Source organism: Hyperolius riggenbachi, chromosome 11 (genome assembly GCF_040937935.1).
Source record: "Hyperolius riggenbachi isolate aHypRig1 chromosome 11, aHypRig1.pri, whole genome shotgun sequence".
Lineage (NCBI taxonomy): Eukaryota > Metazoa > Chordata > Amphibia > Anura > Hyperoliidae > Hyperolius > Hyperolius riggenbachi.
This window is the reverse complement of record NC_090656.1, coordinates 38,870,016-38,894,491: the sequence shown is the minus strand read 5'-3', so window position 1 is coordinate 38,894,491 and position 24,476 is coordinate 38,870,016. Positions and strand designations below refer to the sequence as shown.

The 24,476-nt window shown below is 43.9% G+C and overlaps 1 protein-coding gene across 4 annotated transcripts in view; it reads left to right on the top strand.

Moving 5' to 3' along the window:
• Positions 1 to 24,476, top strand: part of CHST8 (carbohydrate sulfotransferase 8) — a 584,914-nt gene that overhangs the window by 78,875 nt on the left and 481,563 nt on the right. Inside the window, exon 1 of one of the 4 annotated variants that reach the window (XM_068260868.1) lies at positions 4,322 to 4,401. The exons of 2 other annotated variants lie outside the window; for them this stretch is intronic. The gene's annotated coding sequence lies outside the window, so the exon portion shown is untranslated. Of the gene's footprint in view, positions 1 to 4,321; positions 4,402 to 21,942; positions 22,040 to 24,476 lie in introns of those variants that run through there. One more of the 4 variants, XM_068260865.1, reaches the window with a different exon arrangement.

Here is a 24,476-nt window from a genome sequence, read left to right as displayed (position 1 = left end):
GTGCTGAATAGCAGGAAAGAGCGGTTAGAGGCTGTTTATTAATTTTTGCAGCATTCGTGCTGAAGTTTTTTTTTTTTTCTTATTTTCTTTACTTTGCATTGAAAATTAAATAAGACCTTCTTTACACTATTGTAGCATCAAGCCATGTGTTTATGTATGTGTCAAATGTGTTAACGAATACTATTTTCTGCATAAGTATTAATGAACTTGTTCAGAATATAAAGCTTGTTTGCAACATGTTCAAGCGGTTCTGTATTTCTATGACGTACTGTGAATAGCCCGATGAGGTGGTAAACTACACGCTAACACGTTTTTAGTCAGTCAAACAATTTATTCCCACTTATATCGACGACAGTTTCAATTTCCAAAGATAAGAAGTAATGCCTGCCCACTGGTGACATACAATAAAACACTCAAAACAGATTCTGGACCCCCTTTTCCAACTACCTGACCCAGTTTAAATCTGTATACAGTTCACATTAAACTTTCATGCAACATATTATTAGAATTTAATTGACCATCTCTAATAATGATCCACTTTTCGGGACAGGTTAAAACCAGAGCAACTAAACAGACAGCTGGAATTAAAGCCCATCACATGATCAAAAGCAGCCATAGGAGTACAAATTGATCACCTGGTCAAATCTGTCACCTGCTTCTCCACAAATCCTCCTGTGGTAGAAATTCTCCTTGAACTATTATTTGTCTCTCCCCAGTGCAGGTTAATCTGTGAAAGCTGGTGAGAAATCCTCCACAGCTTTCTGTCTTGTAAAGGCACCTTGCTAGTCCTCGTCTTTCCCAGTAGAACGGCTCTTGGGTTGATGATTAGAACATGCTGATAGCAGTTGTGGAACACAGTCAAGCCTCAATTATTGGAATGCACATTTTTGCCATTTTGCCTTTTGAGTGCAGAATAATTGATATTGACTGAATCCAGCCTCCGTGTTATGTTATTGTGAGAGGCTGGTGATCGATAGCTGTATAATGCAGACACAATGTTTGCTGATTTTTGACTCTTAATTACACGACTGAAGGCTTCCTGAGATGTCTTGTAGTGTACATTCAAGTCCTGATGGTCTGCCTAATGGTAGGCAGAGGACTCTGCAGCACTTAAAGCAACCATGAAGTGAGGACAAAATTAAGATGTGTTTATGTAGAAGAAAGGCTCTAGATCCCATAGAGCCTTCCTGGTCCTCTCCCCATGTTCTGGCTCCACCACTGTCCCCTGGTTCAAGCAATCAACCTGCAGGTAGAATACATCTTTGGCCGTATGAATTACTGGATTCATACTGCGCACCTACGAGTTCAGGCATGTTCAGTATGGATGTGTACCAAGGGCTCGAAATTGGAGCCAAGGAACGAGGACTGGGAAGGCTTTTTTTTGGGTTGTCTGCAGGGTTGACCCCCCCCCCCCCCACGTCAACACACTTAAGATTTATTGCATAATCTGTAACAGCTGTACCAAACAAATGGGGTTTTTTTGGTAGATGTCTAGGGGTTCACATACTTTTTCCACCTGCACTGTGAATGTGTACATGGTGTGTTTAATAAAAACATGGAAACATTTAATTGTGTGGTATTAGTTTTAGCATACTGTGTTTGTCTATTAATGTGACTTATGCTACGTACACACTTCAGATAAAAGTCTTTAGGAAAGGCAAGGTCACAGACCAATTTTACCCCCTACCATGTAGTATGAGAGCCATACTCTACAGTCTATTCTATGGAGCTGAACTCCCCATCAGATACAAATCTTTGCAAGATGCTGCACATACACATGCAACAGATCAGTATCTGCAAGAGATCAGTTCCTGTAAAAGATCGGTTCCTGTAAAATGCATTCACAGTCTATGATATCTGCAGATCTCATACACACCTTGTTTAACAAACATTCATCTGCAGATCAGATCCACCAGGATGGATCTTCAAATCTGCAGATGAAGTCTGTTAAACAAGGTGTGTATGAGGATCTGCAGATATCATAGACTATGAATGCCTTTTGCAGGAACAGATCTTTTGCAGATACTGATCTTTTGAATGTGTACAGCATCTGTGTGTTCAGCATCTTGCAAAGATTTTTATCTGATGGGGAGTTCAGCTCCATAGAATAGACTGTGTTGGTATGGCTCTCATACTACATGGAAGGGGGTAAAATTGGTCTGTGATCTTGCCTTTTCTAAAGACTTTTATCTCAAGTGTGTACGTAGCATTAGATGAGGATCAGATCACATGTTAAGACCTATTTGTGCAGAAATCTGGATAATTCCAAAGGGTTCACGTACTTTTTCGTGCTACTGTATATTGCGGGTTTATATTCTTTTGGACAGGCATCTGTGATCTGTGTCTTGGGACTGCTGCTTCTTCACACACTCTTATTTCTGCCTGGGGTTACACTTTAATTAAACTCCTATAAAACTCACGTAGGTTGCTGGTTGCAACTTATTATGAAAAATCACATCGTTGTCATTGCTGCCTTTCTTTATCTGCCACAATCTGATAAGTGGCTTGTATGGCTGGTATTCCAGGCTGCACAATTCACACAGAGAAGTGGGAAAAAGGAATTTGATTGTGTGGCTGGCAATTCCTCTTTAGTGTGCTCTGAACAGAAGATGGGATGAAAATATCTGTTCTTTGCGTCTGTTCAAATGTTAAAGGGGAACTTCAGCCTAAACAAACATAATGTCATCAACTTACATTAGTTATGTTAATTGAAATAGATAGGTAATATGATCTCTTACCCATCCTGTTTTTTTTTAAAAAAACAGGCAAATGTTTGTGATTTCATGGGGCAGCCATCTTTTTCATGGATGCAGCCATCTTTTTGGGTGAAAGGAGGTGACAGGGAGCATGAGACAGTTCCAACTTTACTATGACCTGGTCACCCCTCCCAGCTGTGCGCGCTAGGCTTCAAATCTCAATTAAAAAACAACAAAAAAATGTGCACCAAAACAGCCGAACAAGAACATCATCGACAGAAATCCCATCATGCTTTGCACAGCATCAGTGGAGAAATGCCCGGGCAGTTTTCTTCTGTGCAGCTAAAAATGAGGCTTGGGTAAGAAAAGCAAAGTTCTCATGCTGTGAAACTGTTAAAGTCAGTGCTGCTGAGTAGATTTTTAGTCTGGAGGTTCACTTTAAGTTGTTCTTGTTTCAGGTCTGTTTCCACAGGATTTCATGACGTGTCATAAAAAAAAAAGGATAGCAACGCAGGGTAACCTTATTCCCTGGCTCAGCTATTCTCTCATACAAAATAAAGATGTTTAAACATATCAACGAGAAAATAAAAACACATCTTAACAAGTATTTTCAAAAAGCAATTAGCAAATATCTCAAGCCTGATATATTCAAATAGTCTAATCACGGCTGTGTGTTTTTATGAGTGCTTCTAATGCTGTTTGGTATTGATGTGTTCACTTTCACAGAGATCGTGATATCAGTTTTACTTCAGACTCCAGAGATTTGAGGGATCGGTGAGAACACAACTGAAGGCAGCAGGAATTTCTTGTAAAACAAAAGTTTAGGATGTGATTTCTTACTTCCTCCTAGTTGAAAGGTGGTGAGGAACTTGGCAGGAACACTTGAATTTAGAATGGATTCACTTATTTAAGTGACACTAGAAAAGATGTGATACAATTAGGCATGACCACTAAATGTTCTTGCATATTGTGTCCTTATTCATTTACCTAATATACTGAATATGTAATGCGGAAATCTGGTTTGGATGAGTCACATGCTGGAATTTAAGTAGCTGGCAGGAATATTGAAAACTGAGATATGCTGATGATATCACTATTATGGCTGAAACACATCACGATGTGTGGCTGGAGAGGGGAGGAGCTGACTGCTACGTCCAGATCATGCTCTGTGTCTCCATGGCTGGAGAGTGGAGGAGCTGACTTATGTCCAGGCTATGCTCTGCATTACTATGGCTGGAAAGGGGAGGAGCTGACTGCTATGTCCTGGTTATGCTCTGCATTACCATGGCTGGAGAGGGGAGGAGCTGACTGCTATGTCCAGGTCATGCTCTGTGTCACCAAGGCTGTAGAGGAGGGGCAGAGCTGACCGCTATGTCCAGGTCATGCTCTGTGTTGCCATGGCTAGGGAGGGGAGGAGCTGGCTGCTATGTCCAGGTCATGCTCTGTGTCGCCATTACTAGAGAGGGGAGGAGCTGGCTGCTACGTCCAGGTCATGCTCTGTGTCGCCATTACTAGAGAGGGGAGGAGCTGGCTGCTTTGTCCAGGTCATGCTCTGTGTCACCATTACTAGAGAGGGGAGGAGCTGGCTGCTGTGTCCAGGTCATGCTCTGTGTCATCATGGCTGATGTTGATGGTTACAATTCTATGAAACTTTGGGGGATTCTCTGCTAAAGGAATGTGGATTGCGTTATTGAAAGTGCTGTTTGTAAGTACAGTCAGTGCCCTATATGTTGTACATTTAAAAAAGCCCTGAGTTAAAAAGGGCATGGCTTACTGGTTAGAAGAATGTCCGCATATTTACAGATATTCTGCAATCTACGTTTAGCCCTGGGACCTACAACAAAGTGCAAAGCGGTATCGTAATCCCTAGTGATTTGTGGTAGTGCTTTGCAACAGATTTTGGGAGCGATTTCCCTGCTCTTATACAATACATTAGAATGGAACTGCTCCCAAAATTCTGCATGTCCTGCGATTGCCATAACCGCAATCGCACCAGCGGAATCTGTCCCATCCATTTACATTGGCAGAGCTTTTAGGGAAATTGCTAGCGATCGAAAGCGATCCCTAAATGCTCAAAACACGCTCTAGTGCAGGGCTCCCCAAAAGTTTTCAGTCAAGGGCCGAGTCAACCTACTTCAGACTGCTGGGGGCCCGGAATATACATAAAATGATGTAGAAAAACATGACATTGAACCTAGGTAGTTTAAATTGTAGCTCCTTTAAAGAGAACCTGTACTGAGTAAAAATATTAAAAATGAACACATGAGGTAACTTCAAATGAACATTACATAGTTACCTTGCCATCAGTTCCTCTCAGAAGCTCACCATTTTCTTCTGGCAATAATCCCTTCCAGTTCTGACAATATTTTGTCAGATCTGAAATATATCAGTTGCTGTCAGTAAAATATCAGTTGCTGTCAGTTATAGCTGAGAGGAAAACTGATGTACCAGGTAATGTCCATGTTTCCCTATGACTCAAGTGGGCATTGTTACAGTTTAACTGTGTGCTGACCAGAAAGCGGTTATGGGTAATGGCCATTTTCAAAATGGAGGACGGAAAATTCCCTTGATCACAATGAACAAACAGGACGCGGGACAGGAGAAAGACACTGAGGAGTAGACTACATGGAAGGTAAGTATGACTTGTGTATGCTTATTTTGACTTTTAATTTTCAGTTCAGGTTTTCTTTAAATTACATTACCTTTGACACCGACCCGACCATGCCTGCAGGAGGCACCTGCAAAACCTCGTTGCGACACAGTGAAGCATACCCAGAAGCATACCCATACGTCATCCAATTGGACAGCAGTGTCACCTGATGCGAAATTATATTGAAAGCCAGTGAATTATTGCTTGCTGGCTTCCCTGTGGATGGGTGGTGCCAGCACTGCTATTCTATATGCCAGCAACCAATATTTAACCACTTCACCACTGAGGGGTTTTACCCCTTGAACACCAGAGTCATTTTCACCTTTCAGCGCGCCTTCCATTCATTTGTCTATAACTTTATTATTACTTATCGCAATGAAATGAACTAGATCTTGTTTTTTTCGCCACCAATTAGGCTTTCTTTAGGTGGGACATTATGCCAAGAATTATTTTAATGGGAAAATAGGCAAAAAATGTGGGAACAAATTATTTTTCAGTTTTCGGCCATTATAGTTTTTAAATAATGCATGCTACTGTAATTAAAACCCATGAAATGTTTTTGCCCATTTGTCCCGGTTATAAAACCGTTTAAATTATGTCCCTATCACAATGTTTGGCGCCAATATTTTATTTGGAAATAAAGGTGCATTTTTTTCAGTTTTGCATCCATCACTAATTAAAAGCCCGTAGTTTATAAAGTAACAGTGTTATACCCTCTTGACATAAATATTTAAAAAGTTCAGTCCCTAAGGTAACTATTTTTTTTTTTTTTGTATTTTTTTTTTTCATTAACAAAAAAAATTTGGGGAGTGTGGGAGGTAAGGAGTTAATTTATTGTGTAAAACTAATGTATTTGTATATGTAAAATGCTTTAGGGTGTAGTTTTACTATTTGGCCACAAGATGGCCACAGGGAGTTTGTGTTCATGCGACCTGTAAGTCCAGGTCATGCTCCGGAAGGATGCTTACAGGAAGCACTATGAGGCTGGGAAAATCACAATGATCGCGCTGTTTCTCATAGAAGCAGCAGATTATTGCGGGGGCTTAGATCAACGAACGGGAATGGATTTTCCCATTCATTGATCTCCGGGCGAGCGGGCGTCGTCGTGCACGAGCGGCGGGAGCGCGCGGACAGCGGCGGTAGCGCGGGAGGTACGCATTTCTCCGTCCCTTGGTTTTATAAGGGTGGAAAAAGAGACGGAGAAATCCGTACCACGGGGGGTAAAGTGGTTAAAGATGCAGTGGGCTGCATCTATAAGCAATACATTTTGTGAGTGGGGGGGCGGTGAAAAAGCCTCAGGGGGCCGCATTTGGCCCGCGGGCCTTAGTTTGAAGACCGCTGCTGTAGTTGGTCCCGGCCTTTACCTTTAGTAGAATATTGGTACATTTTCCTGATATTCTACCATGACTGAACCCCTAAACTAACTCACATGAGCCCCACCCACGCTAAACCCTAACCCACTCTTCCTATGCCCCCCCCCCCCTTTCCAATGCCTTACTCTTAAATAACTGATATAACTGATATTCCACTTTTGTCACTGCCTAATTAGGAAAGTGAAGTATTAGTAATTGTTACAGATATTTTGCTAACACCTAATCTAACCGTATTGTTACGCAAGTCCTTCCTGTGGTGATGCCGAACCGACTCCCATTTTAGCTCTACACCCAAGTTGCCATGGCTGTGTTACAGGAAATGTTAGAGCCGTTAACACACATTGAAGAAATAGCTGCACCCTTTTTTAACTTGCGCTATTTTAGATGCATCACCCTACATGGGGCTGTGTGCATTTTCACACTACAGGATCCCTTGTAAATAATTGAGCCTCAATTTGAACTGCTAATATTCCAGCATAAATTGGCACAATCTGCACCACTTGTACAGCCCGTGTAATAACTGGATGAGGCACAGATAAACCCTCTAATCTTTTATGATGATGCGTTATCGACCTGGCAATCCTAGACCGTTTTTAGCTAATTTTTAACAATCTATAATCTGAGATTAGCAGTTTGGACTGCAATAGAGATTATTCTTAAAAGATGTACGATTTGTGATAGAGTAACTGTTTTGACTGAAACAATCCTACGTAACCGTAGGGTTCTTTAAAGAGGCCCTGTAGTGACATATAGTAGAATGCAGAAAATTTTTCAGGACTAGTGTAATGGGCCTTGGCCACCCCTCCCCCGCAACGCCCCCCGCAACGCTCTCGCACACGCCCGCCCCTGTGCCCGTCCTTCCTGTGATGGCCGAAGTCCATCCGCGTGCAGCGCATGTGCACCAGGCATGACGCAGGGACACTGTAGGATGCAGGACATGGCAATTATTATACCCACCTTTGTCATTTTCCTGGTTTTAGCATCAGAAAGGCCTCCTATATCTAAGTACTGATGTATATTGGTATGTAGTACCGCCCTCCCAGTGATGTCACAGCCCTGTTTAGTTACACATCCCTCCCCCCCCCCCAAGCTTTCTGGGAGATCAGATATATTTTCCACTGGTTTTAGAACTCTCAGTACACAAACATTAAGCAAAGATCACCTGAATGGGCTTAAGATAAATCTCAGAAGGAAAATCCAGATGAGAAAATATTTTACAACCAGCAAACACCGACAATCCTTTATTAATGAACGTTGTAAAAATAAGCAATTTTATTCAGTGCAGTTATTTTCATTACATCTTTAAAACTGTCATACTTATCCTTAGGTGTGCAAACCCCGTACTCAGCCTCATGTATTTTAATGCATTTTGTGTGGAATATATAATCATTTGCATAAATACATACATTATGTTTACATTATTTATTTGTATGACTTGGCTGTCTGGGTTTGCTGTGCTCACGTCCTGTGCTGTACACCAGTCCGTGTTCTGTTCCCTCATTTCAGTATCACCCACAGGAAGTAGTCAGGGAGGAGCTAAAAGAGGGTGCCCGCCAGTCATTTCCTGTGAGTAGGGTTGCCAGGTCGGCTGATGGAGAAAACCGGACAGGGGGTGGAGTTAGGGGCGGAGTCAGAAGCGCACTTTTATGTAGAGTGGGGCTAAGCAATGGGCTTTTAAAAAAATGTTTTTTACAGTATTTATATCGCACTGACATCTTCTGCAGCACATTACAGAGTACATAGCCATGTCACTAACTGTCCTCACCAGTACATGCACATAAGAGACCACTTTTCACCAGTAAATGCACATAATAAGAGACCGCTTTTCACCAGTAAATGCACAAGCATTACACGTAGCAACGTCGGGAAGCGCGGGCTCGGGGGCGGTACTTAAGCTGGCGTAACTTACGCCGCGTAAGCTGGCTGGCTGTGCCTTTGACTGACAGCCAGGCAGCGAATCAGCGGTCGCGCAGTGCTGGCGGACGGGTGGTGGGCCTGTTACCCAAAACGGGCTACACTGACTTCATAATCAAACTGTATTTCAATTGCTGTAATCGTGTTGAGAGACATCAGTAACATAAGGTTTGACAAGCATGTGTGACAGCGTGCTGCTTCTATACAACACCCCCCGAGCTTTGTGTCCCCATCTCTCACTATCTTCCTACCTGGGTTAGTGCTGGCCCCTGTAGCAGATCCGAAGTTGAACGCCATACTGCTGGTGACGAGTCCTGCACAGTTTTGCCGAATTACAAACTGCAGAAAAACCCCACTCCCACCATCAGGAGACAGCCTCACTACAGACACTGCGCATGCGCACACAAGTTAGCGCGGCATGTCGTACATCACCATGTCGCAACTTCGGAGCCGTACAGGCCGCCATGTTGGAGGCGGATCTCAGTATTGTGATGTGATGACAAACAGGGGCGGTGCCATATCCACAGTAGTGCTTCCCGAATCCCTATTGCTAATCGGGCAGAATGATCTCTGTGACTCCGAAACGGCTGATGAACGGATGTTTCGGAGTTACTGGCGGCAAGTGGCAAAAGGCATAAAACCGGACATCTTAATTGTCCGGTTTAACATGCCTTTTTGGACAGGACACAGCGGCCAAAAACCGGACTGTCCGGTCTAAAACCGGACACCTGGCAACCCTACCTGTGAGCAGACCTGACCCTGTCCATCCCCACTTTGTGCTCCACAGGAAGAAGCATAACGAAGAGGAAGGAAGGTGGGCAGGTAAAATAATGCTCTTTGCTAAGGGAGAAGGTGGGCGGGGTCTGGGGATGCTCTGTGCAGAGGGAGGAAGTGGTTGGAGTCAGGTGAGGGAGGAGGTGAGCAGGTCAGATGATGCTCTATGCTAAGGGTGGTAAGTGTAGAGGGAGGAGGTGGGCGGGGTCAGGTGATGCTCTTTTCAGAGGGAGAGTTGGGCAGGGTCAGGTGATGCTCTGTGCAGATGGAGGAAGTTTGTGGGGTCAGGTGATGATCTCTGCAGAGGGAGGAGGTGGGCAGGTAAGATAATGCTCAGTGCTAAGGGAGAAGATGGGCAGGGTCCGGTGATGCGCTATGCAGAGGGAGGAGGTGGGCGAGGTCAGGTGATGCTCTGTGCAGAGGGAGGAAGTGGGTGGGGTCAGGTGATCTCTGAAGAGGGAGGAGGTGGGCAGGTAAGATAATGCTCTGTGCTAAGAGAGAAGGAGACCGGGGTCAGGTGATGAGCTGTGTAGAGGGAGCAGGTGGGTGGGGTAAGGTGATGCGCTGTGCGGAGGGAGAAGCTGGGCGAGGTCAGGTGATGCTCTGTTCAGAGGGAGGGGTTGGGCAGGGTCAGGTGATGCACTGTGCAGAGGAAGAAACTCTTGTTTTGCTGGCACCGCTATAATTTTGCAGAGATTTGAGTCATGTGACGACTTTTTCAAAGCAAATTTCTCTGAACCGGTGGCATCAAATGTGAAAATTGTAATAGTTTTTCTTGTTTGTTTGTAAATAAAGATGTGTGATTATACAGAAAATTACTTTGGTGTCAGAACTGTAATCATGTAAATGACATACTAGCAGAGACACAGATCAGACGACTTAGGTAATTGTTATACGCGACGTCTGTTGTCGGCACGAGTCACCTTGATCCGGCCGCGGTTCTCGGCTTCGCTGTGTCTCGGGGTTCGTAAGATTTATACGTTCCTGGTGAATTTTAATCATCTTTTATCCTGATAAATTTTTAGTACCCAGGCACGCTACATGGCTAATAGGAATAATAAATGGGTTTCATATACTTGCAGAGCACCTTGTTATATACATTCAGAATACTAAGGAAGCCTTGCTCTATTGAAGCGTAACTTGTTCTCCCATTTACCAGCATTAACAAGCAGGAGAGGCAGCAGCAACTATGATGGAGCAGGTGATCTATACAGGGGCATAGCTACGGATCATGGGGCCCCCTGCAAACTTTTGATGGGGCCCCCAATTATTATTAGTATTTATATAGCGCCAACATCCTCTGCAGTGCTGTACAGAGTATATTGTCTTGTCACTAACTGTCCCTCAGAGGAGCTCGCAATCTAATCCCTACCATAGTCCTATGTCTATGTATGTATTGTGTAGTGTATCTATCGTGGTCTAGGGCCAAGTTAGGGGGAAGCCCATTAAATTATCTCTGTTTTTGGGATGTGGGAGGAAACCGGAGTGTCCAGAGGAAACCCACAGACACAGGGAGAACATACAAACTCCATGCAGTGCCCTGGCTGTGATTCGAATCCTTTCCCTTCACAGCCCATCTCACAAGGGCCATAAAACAAACATGGACATCATAATCTTCACACCCATAATAAATGTAGCCACAAAAACACCTGATCTGGAGAATGGACCCCTTTATCGGAAGGAGTGAAGTAGTAGTTGAGGCCCCTTTATAGCTCTGGGCTTCTTCCCTCTAGTTATGCCCCTGGATATATATATTATACACACACACACACACATATACAGTGGTTTGCAAAGGTATTCTGCCCCCTTGAAGTTTTCCACATTTTGTCACATTACTGCCACAAACATGAATCAACTTTATTGGAATTCCACGTGAAAGACCAATACAAAGTGGTGTACATGTGAGAAGTGGAACAAAAATCATACATGATTCCAAACATTTAAAAAAAATAACTGCAAAGTGGGGTGTGCGTAATTATTCGGCCCCCTGAGTCAATACTTTGTAGAACCACCTTTTGCTGCAATTACAGCTGCCAGTCTTTTAGGGTATGTCTCTACCAGCTTTGCACATCTACAGACTGAAATCCTTGCCCATTCTTCTTTGCAAAACAGCTCCAGCTCAGTCAGATTAGATGGATAGCGTTGGTGAACAGCAGTTTTCAGATCTTGCCACAGATTCTCGATTGGATTTAGATCTGGACTTTGACTGGGCCATTCTAACACATGGATATGTTTTGTTTTAAACCATTCTATTGTTGCCCTGGCTTTATGTTTAGGGTCATTGTCCTGCTGGAAGGTGAACCTCCACCCCAGTCTCAAGTCTTTTGGAGACTCCAAAAGGTTTTCTTCCAAGTTTGCCCTGTATTTGGCTCCATCCGTCTTCCCATCAACTCTGACCAGCTTCCCTGTCCCTGCTGAAGAGAAGCAACCCCTGAGCATGATGCTGCCACCACCATATTTGACAGTGGGGATGGTGTGTTCAGAGTGAGGTGCAGTGTTAGTTTTCCGCCACACATAGCATTTTGCATTTTGGCCAAAAAGTTCCATTTTGTTCTCATCTGACCAGAGCACCTTCTTCCACATGTTTACTATGTCCCCCACATGGCTTGTGGCAAACTGCAAACGGGACTTCTTATGCTTTTCTGTTAAAGAACAAGCGACACCCATGCTAACCTAGAAATAAAAAACACATATATAAGTAGATAAATACTACTTCTACTTGCATAACAGATGTGTTGTGCTATCCACTTAATGATTCCTGTGAATTTTAAAAAGGAAAAACAGAAAAGCAGAAAATCCTATTCTAGGCAGTGGCCATCTTGCCAAGCTAGTGCTGACATCATATCCCCCCTGACTCTTTTTTTTTTTTTTTTTTTTTTTTTTTTTTTTTTTTTTTTTTTTTTTACCCCCTCCCTTCTCTTGCTCATTGTGTATTCATTAGCTGCCCTCCTCCCAGAGTCTTCAGACACTCCCACTGAGTTGTATACTAACAACTGCACTGTCTTGTGTTTTTTTTTTTGTTTTTTTGTTTTTTTTAATTTACACATCCAATCACTGAGTCACCCCAGCCTTGCTTGTAAACACAAGTAATCAGAGGGTGTTTCTGATAAGCAGCCAGACAGGGAAATAAATGGAAGAGGATGAATATATTATAGATAAAAAGAACTCCCAGCATTCAACTCTTTGGCACTGTTTGACACTAGGGCCAGTGCTCCTAAAGTATGTGATAACTACAAACCATAACAGCAGAAAAAGTTTTGCAAGTTTTGAATGCAGGATTAGCATCTTTATTACTTAACACACTCAGACCAGTTCCTTTTGAAATTTGATTTTTATGGTGACAATACCGCTTTAACAATGGCTTTCTTCTTGCCACTCTTCCATAAAGGCCTTGTCTTGGTAGGGTTACAGTTGTTCCATACTCCCATTTCTGAATGATTGCTTAACAGTGCTCCGTGGGATGTTCAAGGCTTTGGAAATCTTTTTGTAGCCTAAGCCTGCTTTAAATATCTCAATAACCTTATCCCTGACCTGTCTTGTGTGTTCTTTGGACTTCATGGTGCTGTTGCTCCCAATATTCTCTTAGAGTACCTCTGAGGCAGTCACAGAGCAGCTGTATTTGTACTGACATTAGATTACACACAGGTGCACTCTACTTAGTCATTAGCACTCATCAGGCAATGTCTATGTGCAACTGACTGCAGTTTAGAAAAAAGTGGGCTGAATAATTACGCACGCCCTACTTTGTAGTTATTTATTTGTAAAAAATGTTTGGAAGCATGTATGATTTGCGTTTCGCTTCTCACGTGTACACCACTTTGTGTTGGTCTTTCACGTGGAATTCCAATAAAATGTATTCATGTTTGTGGCAGAAATATGACAAAATGTGGAAAACTTCAAGGGGGCTGAATATTTTTGCAAACCACTGTGTATATACACACACACACACATATTCATAAAAATCCACCCCGTTTTGTAAGTCAAATGTGCCCCATTGTATAGACCCCCCCCCCCCAAATAGCAAGCCAAATGCGTCCCCTAAGGTATAGCCCCCCCCCCCCCCCCCCCCCCAAGTATAGTAAGTCAAATGTCGCCCTTCCCCATAGTATAGATGCATTTCTTTCCCCCGTGCAGTGCTCTCTGACTCCCCAGCAATACTGACAGACCTCCTCTCAGTTCAGTGCGACCAAAGAGACAGAAGAGTGGCCAGCGGCTCACAGTGACCACAAGTGCATTTCAAATGCAGGAAGTGACTAATGACATCACTTCCTGCATTTTGAAGCTCACCCATGGTCACTGTGAGCCACTCTTCTATCTCTTTGGTCGCGCTGAACTGAGGAGAGGTCTGTCAGTATTTCTGGGGGGTAGTGCAGATGGCAGCACAGAATGGGAGAGTGGAGGGGGGCATGGGTGACATAGACGGCACAGCACGGGAGTGGAGCCAGGCAGGCTGCAACTCTCTAAATAAGTCTCTAAATACGCCACTGCCTAAGAGAGATAAGGCAGTGCTGGAAAATAATGGTGGGCACACAATATTCCCACTTTGGGCAGAATTGTGACATTCACTTAAAGATATACTCACTTTTGTTGCCAGTGGTTTAGACATTAACCTCCCGGTTATACACGTCAATACAAAACATGCTGCGAGCGGTATTTTTCCTGCACTGTAGACTAGACCCTTGCTTGACACATTTTGGCAAGTTACAGGAAAAAAGGTTATGAAAATGAATTTGATCATTTTTTGCACATAAATCCTGGGGAAATTGAACGCCAGGGAGGTTAATGGCCTAAAAATTGTTGTTGATGAGCAAGGCTGTCTGTCTACAGGGCTCTATAGGAAGGCTACGTCCACCAATGCCCTCCTTCGAGCTGACAGTTTTCACCCCGAACATACCATTCGGGGTATCCCTGTGGGCCAGTACCTCCGTGTGAGACGCAATTGCTCACAAATGTCTACATTTGAAAAAGAGGCGGCAGACCTACGCTCCCGTTTTAGGGACCGTGGTTACCCAGACAATCTGTTGAGGAGGGCTTATCAGAGGGCAAGCACTGCCGATCGCACTGCCCTCATTTTGAGGAATAGGTCCCGGAGGGATGGCGACAGAGATGTGCGGTTTTGTACCAAATACTCTGCTCAGCATAAGGAGATTGCACGCATTTTTTCGTGGCATTGGTATATTTTAACAAATGATCCTAAAATTAATACAATGGTTACATCTGAACCAAAGATTGCTTTCAAAAGAGCGCCATCCCTCCGGGACCTTATAGTCCATAGTCATTTTCATGGCAGTGTGCCAACACGGGTACACTGCAGAGTTACCGGTACATACGGGTGTGGTGGTTGTGGTGTCTGTAGATTTCTATCCGTGGGGAGGGAGGTTCAGCTCCCCAACGGACATCGCTGGAAACTACAGCATTTTGTCAATTGTAACACTCTGTTTGTAGTATACCTCCTTTTCTGCCAGTGTGGAGCCTTCTACATTGGGAAGACTGGTCGCGATCTGAAAAGCAGGATTGGCGAGCATCTTGCCAACATTAGAAGCACCACATCCACTACACCCGTGGCAAGGCACTTCAAGTCGGTCCATGGTGGTGACTGCCGGGGCCTGCGAGTGGTTGGCCTTGACCGCATACATATGACAATTAGAGGGGGTAATTACGATCGGCTGCTCCTCCAGAAGGAATCCCGATGGATTTTTGAACTGAAGGCTACAGACCTACCTGGTCTGAATGACTCGGTGGGTTATGCGGCATTCCTGCCAATCTGATATTTATCTATGAATGGGCTTGCTTCTCCCCTTTTCCTGTCTGGTCTGCGCCGCGGCTCCTTCGGTGATGTCTGTCTCCTTCCCCATATTTTTGTTGTGTGGCTCCTTCTGGTAGGCCTTGTGTCCGGTGGCGTTCAGCCTCGATTGGTTTTGGGACTTTGGTCCTCCCTCTGCGACACCCATGTACATTGCATGCTTGTTATTGAATTATTGATTCTTGTTTGCTAGTGCAACATTCACATTGGGGATATCTGACCTGAGATCCAGGTTGTTTTCATGATGCCCCTGATTATACTAAATAAAAGGGTTTTTTCATGCTGGCTCTAGTTTGATAAATTCTAGATACATATATTCTTGTCTTATATATAAACTTTTTTCATTAATTCTCTTTTTCCTTCTATTCCCCTTCTCTACTTAAGAAGAGTGGGAATACCTGTTTGTGATTTATATGTATGCTAGGCACACATGTGCCTTCTGCTAGCATCGCCCAGCTATAGCCACTCACCACTCTACACTATTCACCATCTGCGTGTGTGAGCACCACACGCCGGAGCTGTTTACAATTGTTCTCAGCTCCGCCCCATAGTGCTGGATTGGTGGTGGCCTCCCTGGGTGGATGACGCACATGCTTGCCTGTTGCGAATGGCTGCGTGTGTGTATTTAGGCAGGGCACGGATGTGATGCTTACCACGCCTCCCTTTGAGAAAGCCGGAAGTCCCGGCGAAACATTTCAGGGCACCTGGCGTGTCTTGGACGTCGCACTTCGTGCTAGCCAGACTGGGTCTCTGCTGCTCTCTGCCTCTGCACCTCCCTAACCGCTGGGGTCTGCCGTTCGCCGCTGTCCATCTGCGGCTACCTACGTTCCTGCTATATACCGGGCTTGCTGGGGCTTGTCGCATGCTGCTAGCATTTCTTCGGTAACTACTGGTCCTGCTACACACCTGCTGGTGCAGAAACCGACATACTGAGGACATAACACATGACAAGCTGATCTTTGGAACTCTAGTGTCTCTCCCTCAGCCGTGAGCTCCGGCGGTGGGCTGAGAGACCAAGACCAGAAGCCTCTTCGTGCCACCTTCTGCTGGAGTGGGTACAGTATACAAGTTTACTATTAACTGCTTTTGCTGCAGTATGAACTACCGCTTACCTGATACAGGTGCATGATCTGCTGTATCTGCCTGCATGAGCCTTTCCTGCTAATCTGAGGGCAGGCCCTGGTTCCTGGGCCATACATTCCCCTGCATCTATACCCCCTAACAGCTTGCTACCTAAACCACCTCTTTCTGCAGCTGACACTATTGCTGGGATTAAACAGGATACTTCTATTTTTGTCATATTGGATTGGCCATAATCGATAATCCTTTTTTTTGGGGATCCCTGACCTCATTAGGTGGTCACAGTTAGGTATGGGTGCATGAGGATACATGAGTTGTGGCGGTGCTGAATGTCTGGCTGCATTTTATGTGCGATTCTTTTTAATGATCTCTGTATAAGTAATTAATTAAAGCATTTTTTGTACTCTTATAATTAACTAGTTGGTCTGAGTTTATTGCATATGCCTCCCAACCCCCCATTTTCCTTGACTTTTACGTTACTCCTAAAGTATGTGATAACTACAAACCATAACAGCAGAAAAAGTTTTGCAAGTTTTGAATGCAGGATTAGCATCTTTATTACTTAACACACTCAGACCAGTTCCTTTTGAAATTTGATTTTTATGGTGACAATACCGCTTAAACAATGGCTTTCTTCTTGCCACTCTTCCATAAAGGCCTTGTCTTGGTAGGGTTACAGTTGTTCCATACTCCCATTTCTGAATGATTGCTTAACAGTGCTCCGTGGGATGTTCAAGGCTTTGGAAATCTTTTTGTAGCCTAAGCCTGCTTTAAATATCTCAATAACCTTATCCCTGACCTGTCTTGTGTGTTCTTTGGACTTCATGGTGCTGTTGCTCCCAATATTCTCTTAGAGTACCTCTGAGGCAGTCACAGAGCAGCTGTATTTGTACTGACATTAGATTACACACAGGTGCACTCTACTTAGTCATTAGCACTCATCAGGCAATGTCTATGTGCAACTGACTGCAGTTTAGAAAAAAGTGGGCTGAATAATTACGCACGCCCTACTTTGTAGTTATTTATTTGTAAAAAATGTTTGGAAGCATGTATGATTTGCGTTTCGCTTCTCACGTGTACACCACTTTGTGTTGGTCTTTCACGTGGAATTCCAATAAAATGTATTCATGTTTGTGGCAGAAATATGACAAAATGTGGAAAACTTCAAGGGGGCTGAATATTTTTGCAAACCACTGTGTATACACACACACACACATATTCATAAAAATCCACCCCGTTTTGTAAGTCAAATGTGCCCCATTGTATAGACCCCCCCCCCCAAATAGCAAGCCAAATGCGTCCCCTAAGGTATAGCCCCCCCCCCCCCCCCCCAAGTATAGTAAGTCAAATGTCGCCCTTCCCCATAGTATAGATGCATTTCTTTCCCCCGTGCAGTGCTCTGACTCCCCAGCAATACTGACAGACCTCCTCTCAGTTCAGTGCGACCAAAGAGACAGAAGAGTGGCCAGCGGCTCACAGTGACCACAAGTGCATTTCAAATGCAGGAAGTGACTAATGACATCACTTCCTGCATTTTGAAGCTCACCCATGGTCACTGTGAGCCACTCTTCTATCTCTTTGGTCGCGCTGAACTGAGGAGAGGTCTGTCAGTATTTCTGGGGGGTAGTGCAGATGGCAGCACGGAATGGGAGAGTGGAGGGGGGCATGAGTGACATAGACGGCACAGCACGGAAGTGGAGCCAGGCAGGCTGCAACTCTCTAAATAAGTCTCTAAATACGCCACTGCCTAAGAGAGATAAGGCAGTGCTGGAAAATAATGGTGGGCACACAATATTCCCACTTTGGGCAGAATTGTGACATTCACTTAAAGATATACTCACTTTTGTTGCCAGTGGTTTAGACATTAACCTCCCGGTTATACACGTCAATACATAACATGCTGCGAGCGGTATTTTTCCTGCACTGTAGACTAGACCCTTGCTTGACACATTTTGGCAAGTTACAGGAAAAAAGGTTATGAAAATGAATTTGATCATTTTTTGCACATAAATCCTGGGGAAATTGAACGCCAGGGAGGTTAATGGCCTAAAAATTGTTAGAAATGATGTAAAAAAAATAGAGTTGGGATCTATGCAAAAGAGCATATAGTCAATCCCTCAAGAAGTCCATTCTCAAAAGCAAATATAAAGCTTAAAGGACTATTGCGAAAAATTGTACAATTTTAAAATGCATTTTAACATATACAGATAAGAAGTAATTTTTCTTGCAGAGTAAAATGAGCCATAAATTACTTTTCTCCTATGTTGCTGTCACTTGCAGTAGGTAGTAAAAATCTGACATCTTTTCATGGGGGATTCTCAGCATGGCTCTTGTTCTTTATAAAGACATTCCCTGGAAAGCATTTATACAATGATGCTGGCCAGACTCCCTGCTCGCTGCACACTCTTTTTTTGGGCAGCTGGACAGAGCAACTGCCATTCATGAAGTGCTTTTGAAAACAAACAAAACCCTGAGAATTCCCTATGAGGAGATGGGCTAGTTGAAAACCTGTCGGTTCTGTCAGATTTCTACTACTCACTGTAAGTGATAGCAACATAGGAGAAAAGTAATGTATGGCTCATTTTACTTTGGAAGAAACATACTTCTTACTTTTATGCGTTTACATATATTTTAAATTTTACAATTTTCGAGATAGTGGTCCTTTTAAACAGCCAGGAAAAGGTGCGAGAAAGCTTAGGATAAGGTTTTACTGCAGGGAAGTTCAAAGGCACTTTTTTGTTTTACAGCTTAAAGGACAACTGAAGTGAGAGGGATATGGAGGCTGCCATATTTATTTCCATCTAAGCAATGCCAGTTGCCAGGCCCCTCTGCTGATCCTCTGCCTCTAATACTATTAGCCATAGCCCCTGAACAAGCATGCAGCAGATCAGGTGTTTCTGGCATTAATGTCAGATCTGACAAGACTAGCTGCATGCTTGTTCCTGGTGTGATTCAGATACTACTGCAGAGAAATAGACCAGCAGGGCTGCCAGGCAACTGGTATTGATTAAAAGGAAATAAATATGGCAGCCTCCGTATACCTCTTACTTCAGTTCCCCTATAAAATACAGAGTGTGGAATCCAAATGCAACTGTGACAATCTGATGCAATGTTATAAATAAAGCTATATAACTGAAAATACAAATAGGAGACTCTTTGCTGCTAATGTTTTATTTATTATCTGTACTACACATACCAGTCATTATCTCGTAAGTTTATTTTCACTTTAGGTTTACTTTAAGAAGGATGTTAAAGTGCAACTGAAGTGAGAAGAATATGGAGGCTGCCATATTGATTTCCTTTTGAACAATATCAGTTGCTTGGCTGCCCTGATGATTTATTTGGCTGCAGTAGTATCTGAATAACACCAGAAACAAGCATGCAGCTAATCTTGTCAGATCTGACTTTAAAGTCTGAAACACCTGACCTGCTGCATGCTTGTTCAGGGTCTATGGCTAAAAGTATTGGAGGCAGAGGATCAGCAGGACAGCCAGGCAACTGGTATTGCTTAAAAGGAAATAAATATCGCAGCCTCCGTGTACCTCTCACTTCAGTTGTCCTTTAATGCATGGGGAGGAGGTTCTCAGACTCAGTTAAAGTATAATTTTTAGTACACTTGCACTTAAATAATTACTGGGTACTAACTGAATCCAAATTGCTGTAAAAATGGTTGCTCCCTTTCCGGTTCACTTGCTGCTCATGGTTCACTCCTCCTCCAACTTTCTACTGAATTGCTGTATATGGTTCCCTCCTCCCACTTCTGACTGAATTGCTGTACATGGGTTGCTCCTCCCACTCCCTGCTGAATTATTGCATGTGGCTGGCTGCTCCCACCCCTACTGAATTGCTTTACACAGTTTGCTCCTCCTACTTCCTGCTGAATTTCTGTACATAGTTCACTTTTTCCATTTCCTGTTGAATTGCTGCACATGGTTGGCTCCTCCAACTTCTAACTTGCTCCACGTGTATTGCTTCTCCCTTCTCCTGTTCGACATTGCTTTTCCTTATGCACTCAAATACCAAAACAATTCTGTGTGCCATTTAACCATTCTTTAACCACTTCAGGACCGGGGTGTAAAATTAAGGGTTTCTCCATTATAAATAGCCAGGCATAGGTGTCCCCAGTATAGATGGAAAGGCTTAGGTGTCCTCAGTATAGCTAGCCAGCAATTACTCACCTCTCCTGACGTTGCTCCGGTGATCATCGCTCCACCCGGTTTGCAGCCTGCACTACCGCTAAGTTCCGGGTCCAGGCTTGATGATGTCATCAAGCCAGGATCCGATACTGGAGGCAGTGCGAGGCTGGATGCCGGGCAGAGCGAAGGAGGAGCGATGATCGCCGGAGCAACGTCAGGAGAGGTGAGTGGATCTTCTTATTCCACCACCACCTAGTGATCACTACGTTGAGCGGCGATTGTAGTGATCACATGATCAGGAGCCAATTGCCATGGCTCCTGATCAGTGAGAGGAGATGTCAGCTGTCATATGACAGCGGAATCTCCCTATTCGGCTGCGGCCAGTGGGACCAAGGGACATTATAGTTATGCATCTATTCAGCAGCACAGAATGTAACTGTAACGTCCTTGGTCCCAAAGGGGTTAATCAGACCTTCATAATATGAAAAATAAAATATTAAGCTACCTATCTATAAAATGTCATTATTTTGGTATATTTTCCTTTAAGAACTGCCACAGAGGTCATTAATTATACTACTCTCAGCCTTTTCTACATGTTTTACCCCTGCTTTAAAGACACCTCTAATGGGCCATGTAAGGTTTATGGAGGATCGGATGTGACAGGCAATTAACAGTCAGCAGCAAAATGTTGAAAAACTTGTTAGGAAGCTTCTTTGTACTTTCACATCATCTGCAAAGATTAATGAGTTCACCGATTTCCTCGTGTAACCAAAGAAGAGCAGAAGCAGAAATCTGGGCGGCATCGGCATGCGGCAAGCAGCGCTCATCCTGGAAGCACCCAGAAGCCTCTGCTTTCTGATCTTCTCTAATTAGTCTAAAAAAGATGTTTTATTGAAAGTAAACGACTAAAAATGACTTTATTTTGAGTCCCACTTGTGCCAATTCTTTCTGGCTATTGAACGGCGCTTTTACATTTTTTGCATCACCGAAAGTGACATCTGAATGATGAAGATATTCTCATTCATCAGCCAAGATATCCACTGAGAGTCATGTGACTGTCCCTTATTGTAGTACTGCAGATGGACAGGATGTGGCAGACCCGCTGGGCCCTGTTATTTCTCACACAGGTCTATTTTTGTGCTGCTTTTAGTAAGGTAATCATTGTTTTTGGCACGGTATCTGGCATGGAGATTATAAATGCACAGTTGTTTTCTCTGGCTTCGAGCTGCTGTAATGACAGTTTTATGACATAAGAGTCCTCGAGGGATTGCCGCCTGGACAGTCTCTCAGGACGTGAAACAGACTATTATAATTAGAGTTTTGTCTGCCTAGCACAGTCATCAGTCTGCGATATCCATGACTGTTGTACAGGTAATCCGTATTTGTGTCTTGTATGCTTGTAATATCCAGGGTAGCTTCTGTCTGCCCTTCTGAGGTGAAGAAGTTGGGTGTGGTCTACGACATAAGGACACACAATCACCGGAGCAACGGTACATGTGGGGGCTGTGAGAAATGTATTCAAGGAAACCAGGTTCTGAGTAGAGCTGCTGGTCATTGAAAAAATAAAAAACGAATATTCCCAAGCAAAAGGCACAATGACCATGTCACAAAATGTAAGTGTAACAATTTAAAAAGTGTATTTAATGTTATAAATAAAATTAGGAATCTTAAACTTTGATCAACCAGTTCAGGAGGGAAAAAACAAATGGCTGATGTTCCTACAAATGAGTGAAGTGCATTGCCCCAAAGTACTTAAAACTCATGACATGTGCATTATGAGGACTCAAACTCACTAGCAGGCTTTTCTAAGCACTAGTGATTTGGTAAAGCTCTTGCTAATGCAATGCTATGGGGGATTTTTCTAAAATCACGTCGGTCAAGTGGGATCACACCCATAGCATTACATTAGCAAGAGCTTTTCAAATCACAAAGCGCTAGCGGGTTCCAGGACTAAGATTTCATTTGATGTAATTAGGATTCATTTTTATGCATTACTGAAGATGACTGATATCATTATCGGCTGCAGGACAACATCCGATTGATTTGTAATTGTCATTAGTGAGAAACCAAAGAAGATGAAGTCCCCCCCCCCCCCCCCTTCTTTTTCTTCCTCCCTGGATAAGGCAGAAAGGTTCCTACCTTGTTTACACAATGTAGTACATTTCAAGCACAATCCAATAAGGCTTTAGCAGTTGAATGACTACCTTAAAAAACACTCAAATGGTTTTAGCTGTTACTTTTATGCAATGTTTAATGCTTTAGACCATAAATTACTTTTAAGTGTAATCTTCTTAAAGATCAGTAGTCAATTGCAATGTTGATTATGTCACAGATGAAAAAGTGGCACGGTCGTAAATACTTGACTACAGGTGGCTAGAGATGGCCCAAACCTCTGATTTTCAGTTCGCGAACGCCCGCAACAGTTAGGTTCGCGCAAACTTTTGCGAACTGCAATAGACTTCAATGGGGGGGGGGGGGGGAAACTTTGAAAACTAGAAACACTTATGCTGGCCACAAAAGTGATGGAAAAGATGTTTCAAGGGATCTAACATCTGAGTTTTTGCATGGATGAGTGGGATAGACGCCAAAAGTCCCGGGGAAAAATCTGGATTTGACGCAAAGCAGCGTTTTAAGGGCAGAAATCACATTGAATGCTAAATTGCAGGCCTAAAGTGCTTTAAAACATCTTGCATGTGTATACATCAATCAGGGAGTATAATTAGAGTACTGCTTCACACTGACACACCAAACTCACTGTGTAACGCACCGCAAACAGCTGTTTGTGTTGTGACGGCCATGCTGGACTGGTGCGCACCATGGCGAGATTGCTCTTCCTCAGTGATATCAGGTAATGTCTGAATGCCTTATCAACATTCAATGGTTCTTTCTCTACCATTGTTAAAGCTTACATCTATTTTTTTTTAAATTACATTTTCTGCTGGCTGTTCAGTACCTGTAATGAGTATCTGTTATGGAGGGCAAGTCTGCCATTGTGACCACGGGTAATGGCTGGGGAATCGGGGTTCAATTCCAGTCCGGAGTGGGAGCCTGAGAACCGGCTACCACCACCACACATCCAAGTAAGGACCCATTTGCTGTATAAGTAATGTACCTGCCCTGACTGTGCTTTGCAGACCAGGCATCTGTGGTCAGATGGACCCTTGACCCAGCACAAGACAAATCAAATCGAAAGCATTTGCCAAGAATGTGTTATGGAGGGCATGTCTGCCATTCATTCAACTGTGTGAAACTTTCGATGGTGCTTACTCAGTACCATGGTGACCACGGGTAATGGCCCGGGGAATCCTGGTTCAATTCCGGTCCGGAGTGGGAGCCTAAGAAACTGCTACCACCACTACACATCCAAGGAAGGCAGCAGGCATGGCTTGCACATCCCGAGGTAGTCACCAAAAATAACAATACAGGAGGACTTTTGAGGCCCTGCTGTATATGAGATGGATCAACTTTAAATCCTTTAACGAGAATTGGTTATGGAGGGCAAGTCTGCCATCCATTCAAGTGAAAGGTATGCACTGACTGCCAGGTATAATACAATGTGCAGACAAAGATGCAGTGAAAGGTATGCAGTGACTGCAAACCGCTGTTTGTGTAGTGACGGCCGTGCTGGACTGGTGCGCACCATGACGAGAGTGCAGGTGATGGCGGCTTTCCAGCCCATATGGTCGCCGGGCTGAGGTAGCTGAATGAAAGAACAGTGACTGACAGAACATTTAGTCGGCGGTCATTGCTTCATTGTGGTACGCAAGCCCCTTCACCACGGCGAGGTAATGATCACGAAGGAGAATTGGCACATGTACATGCCTTTTTGTTTTGTTGCTGCGGTGCAGCCAGAAGAATTAGGCAGGCATGTACACGCACCAGAATAATTATTATAGCGGCTGCTGCTAGCAGCGGCCTTAAAAATTCAGGAATCCACCTGGAGTCCTGGACCCTGTTGGTGGTGGCGGAGAAGGCAGTCAACCGGCATGTGGGCAGAGATGCTGTGTGGGGACTGACTTAGTCTTGGGGCAGGCAGTCACATGGCGTGCA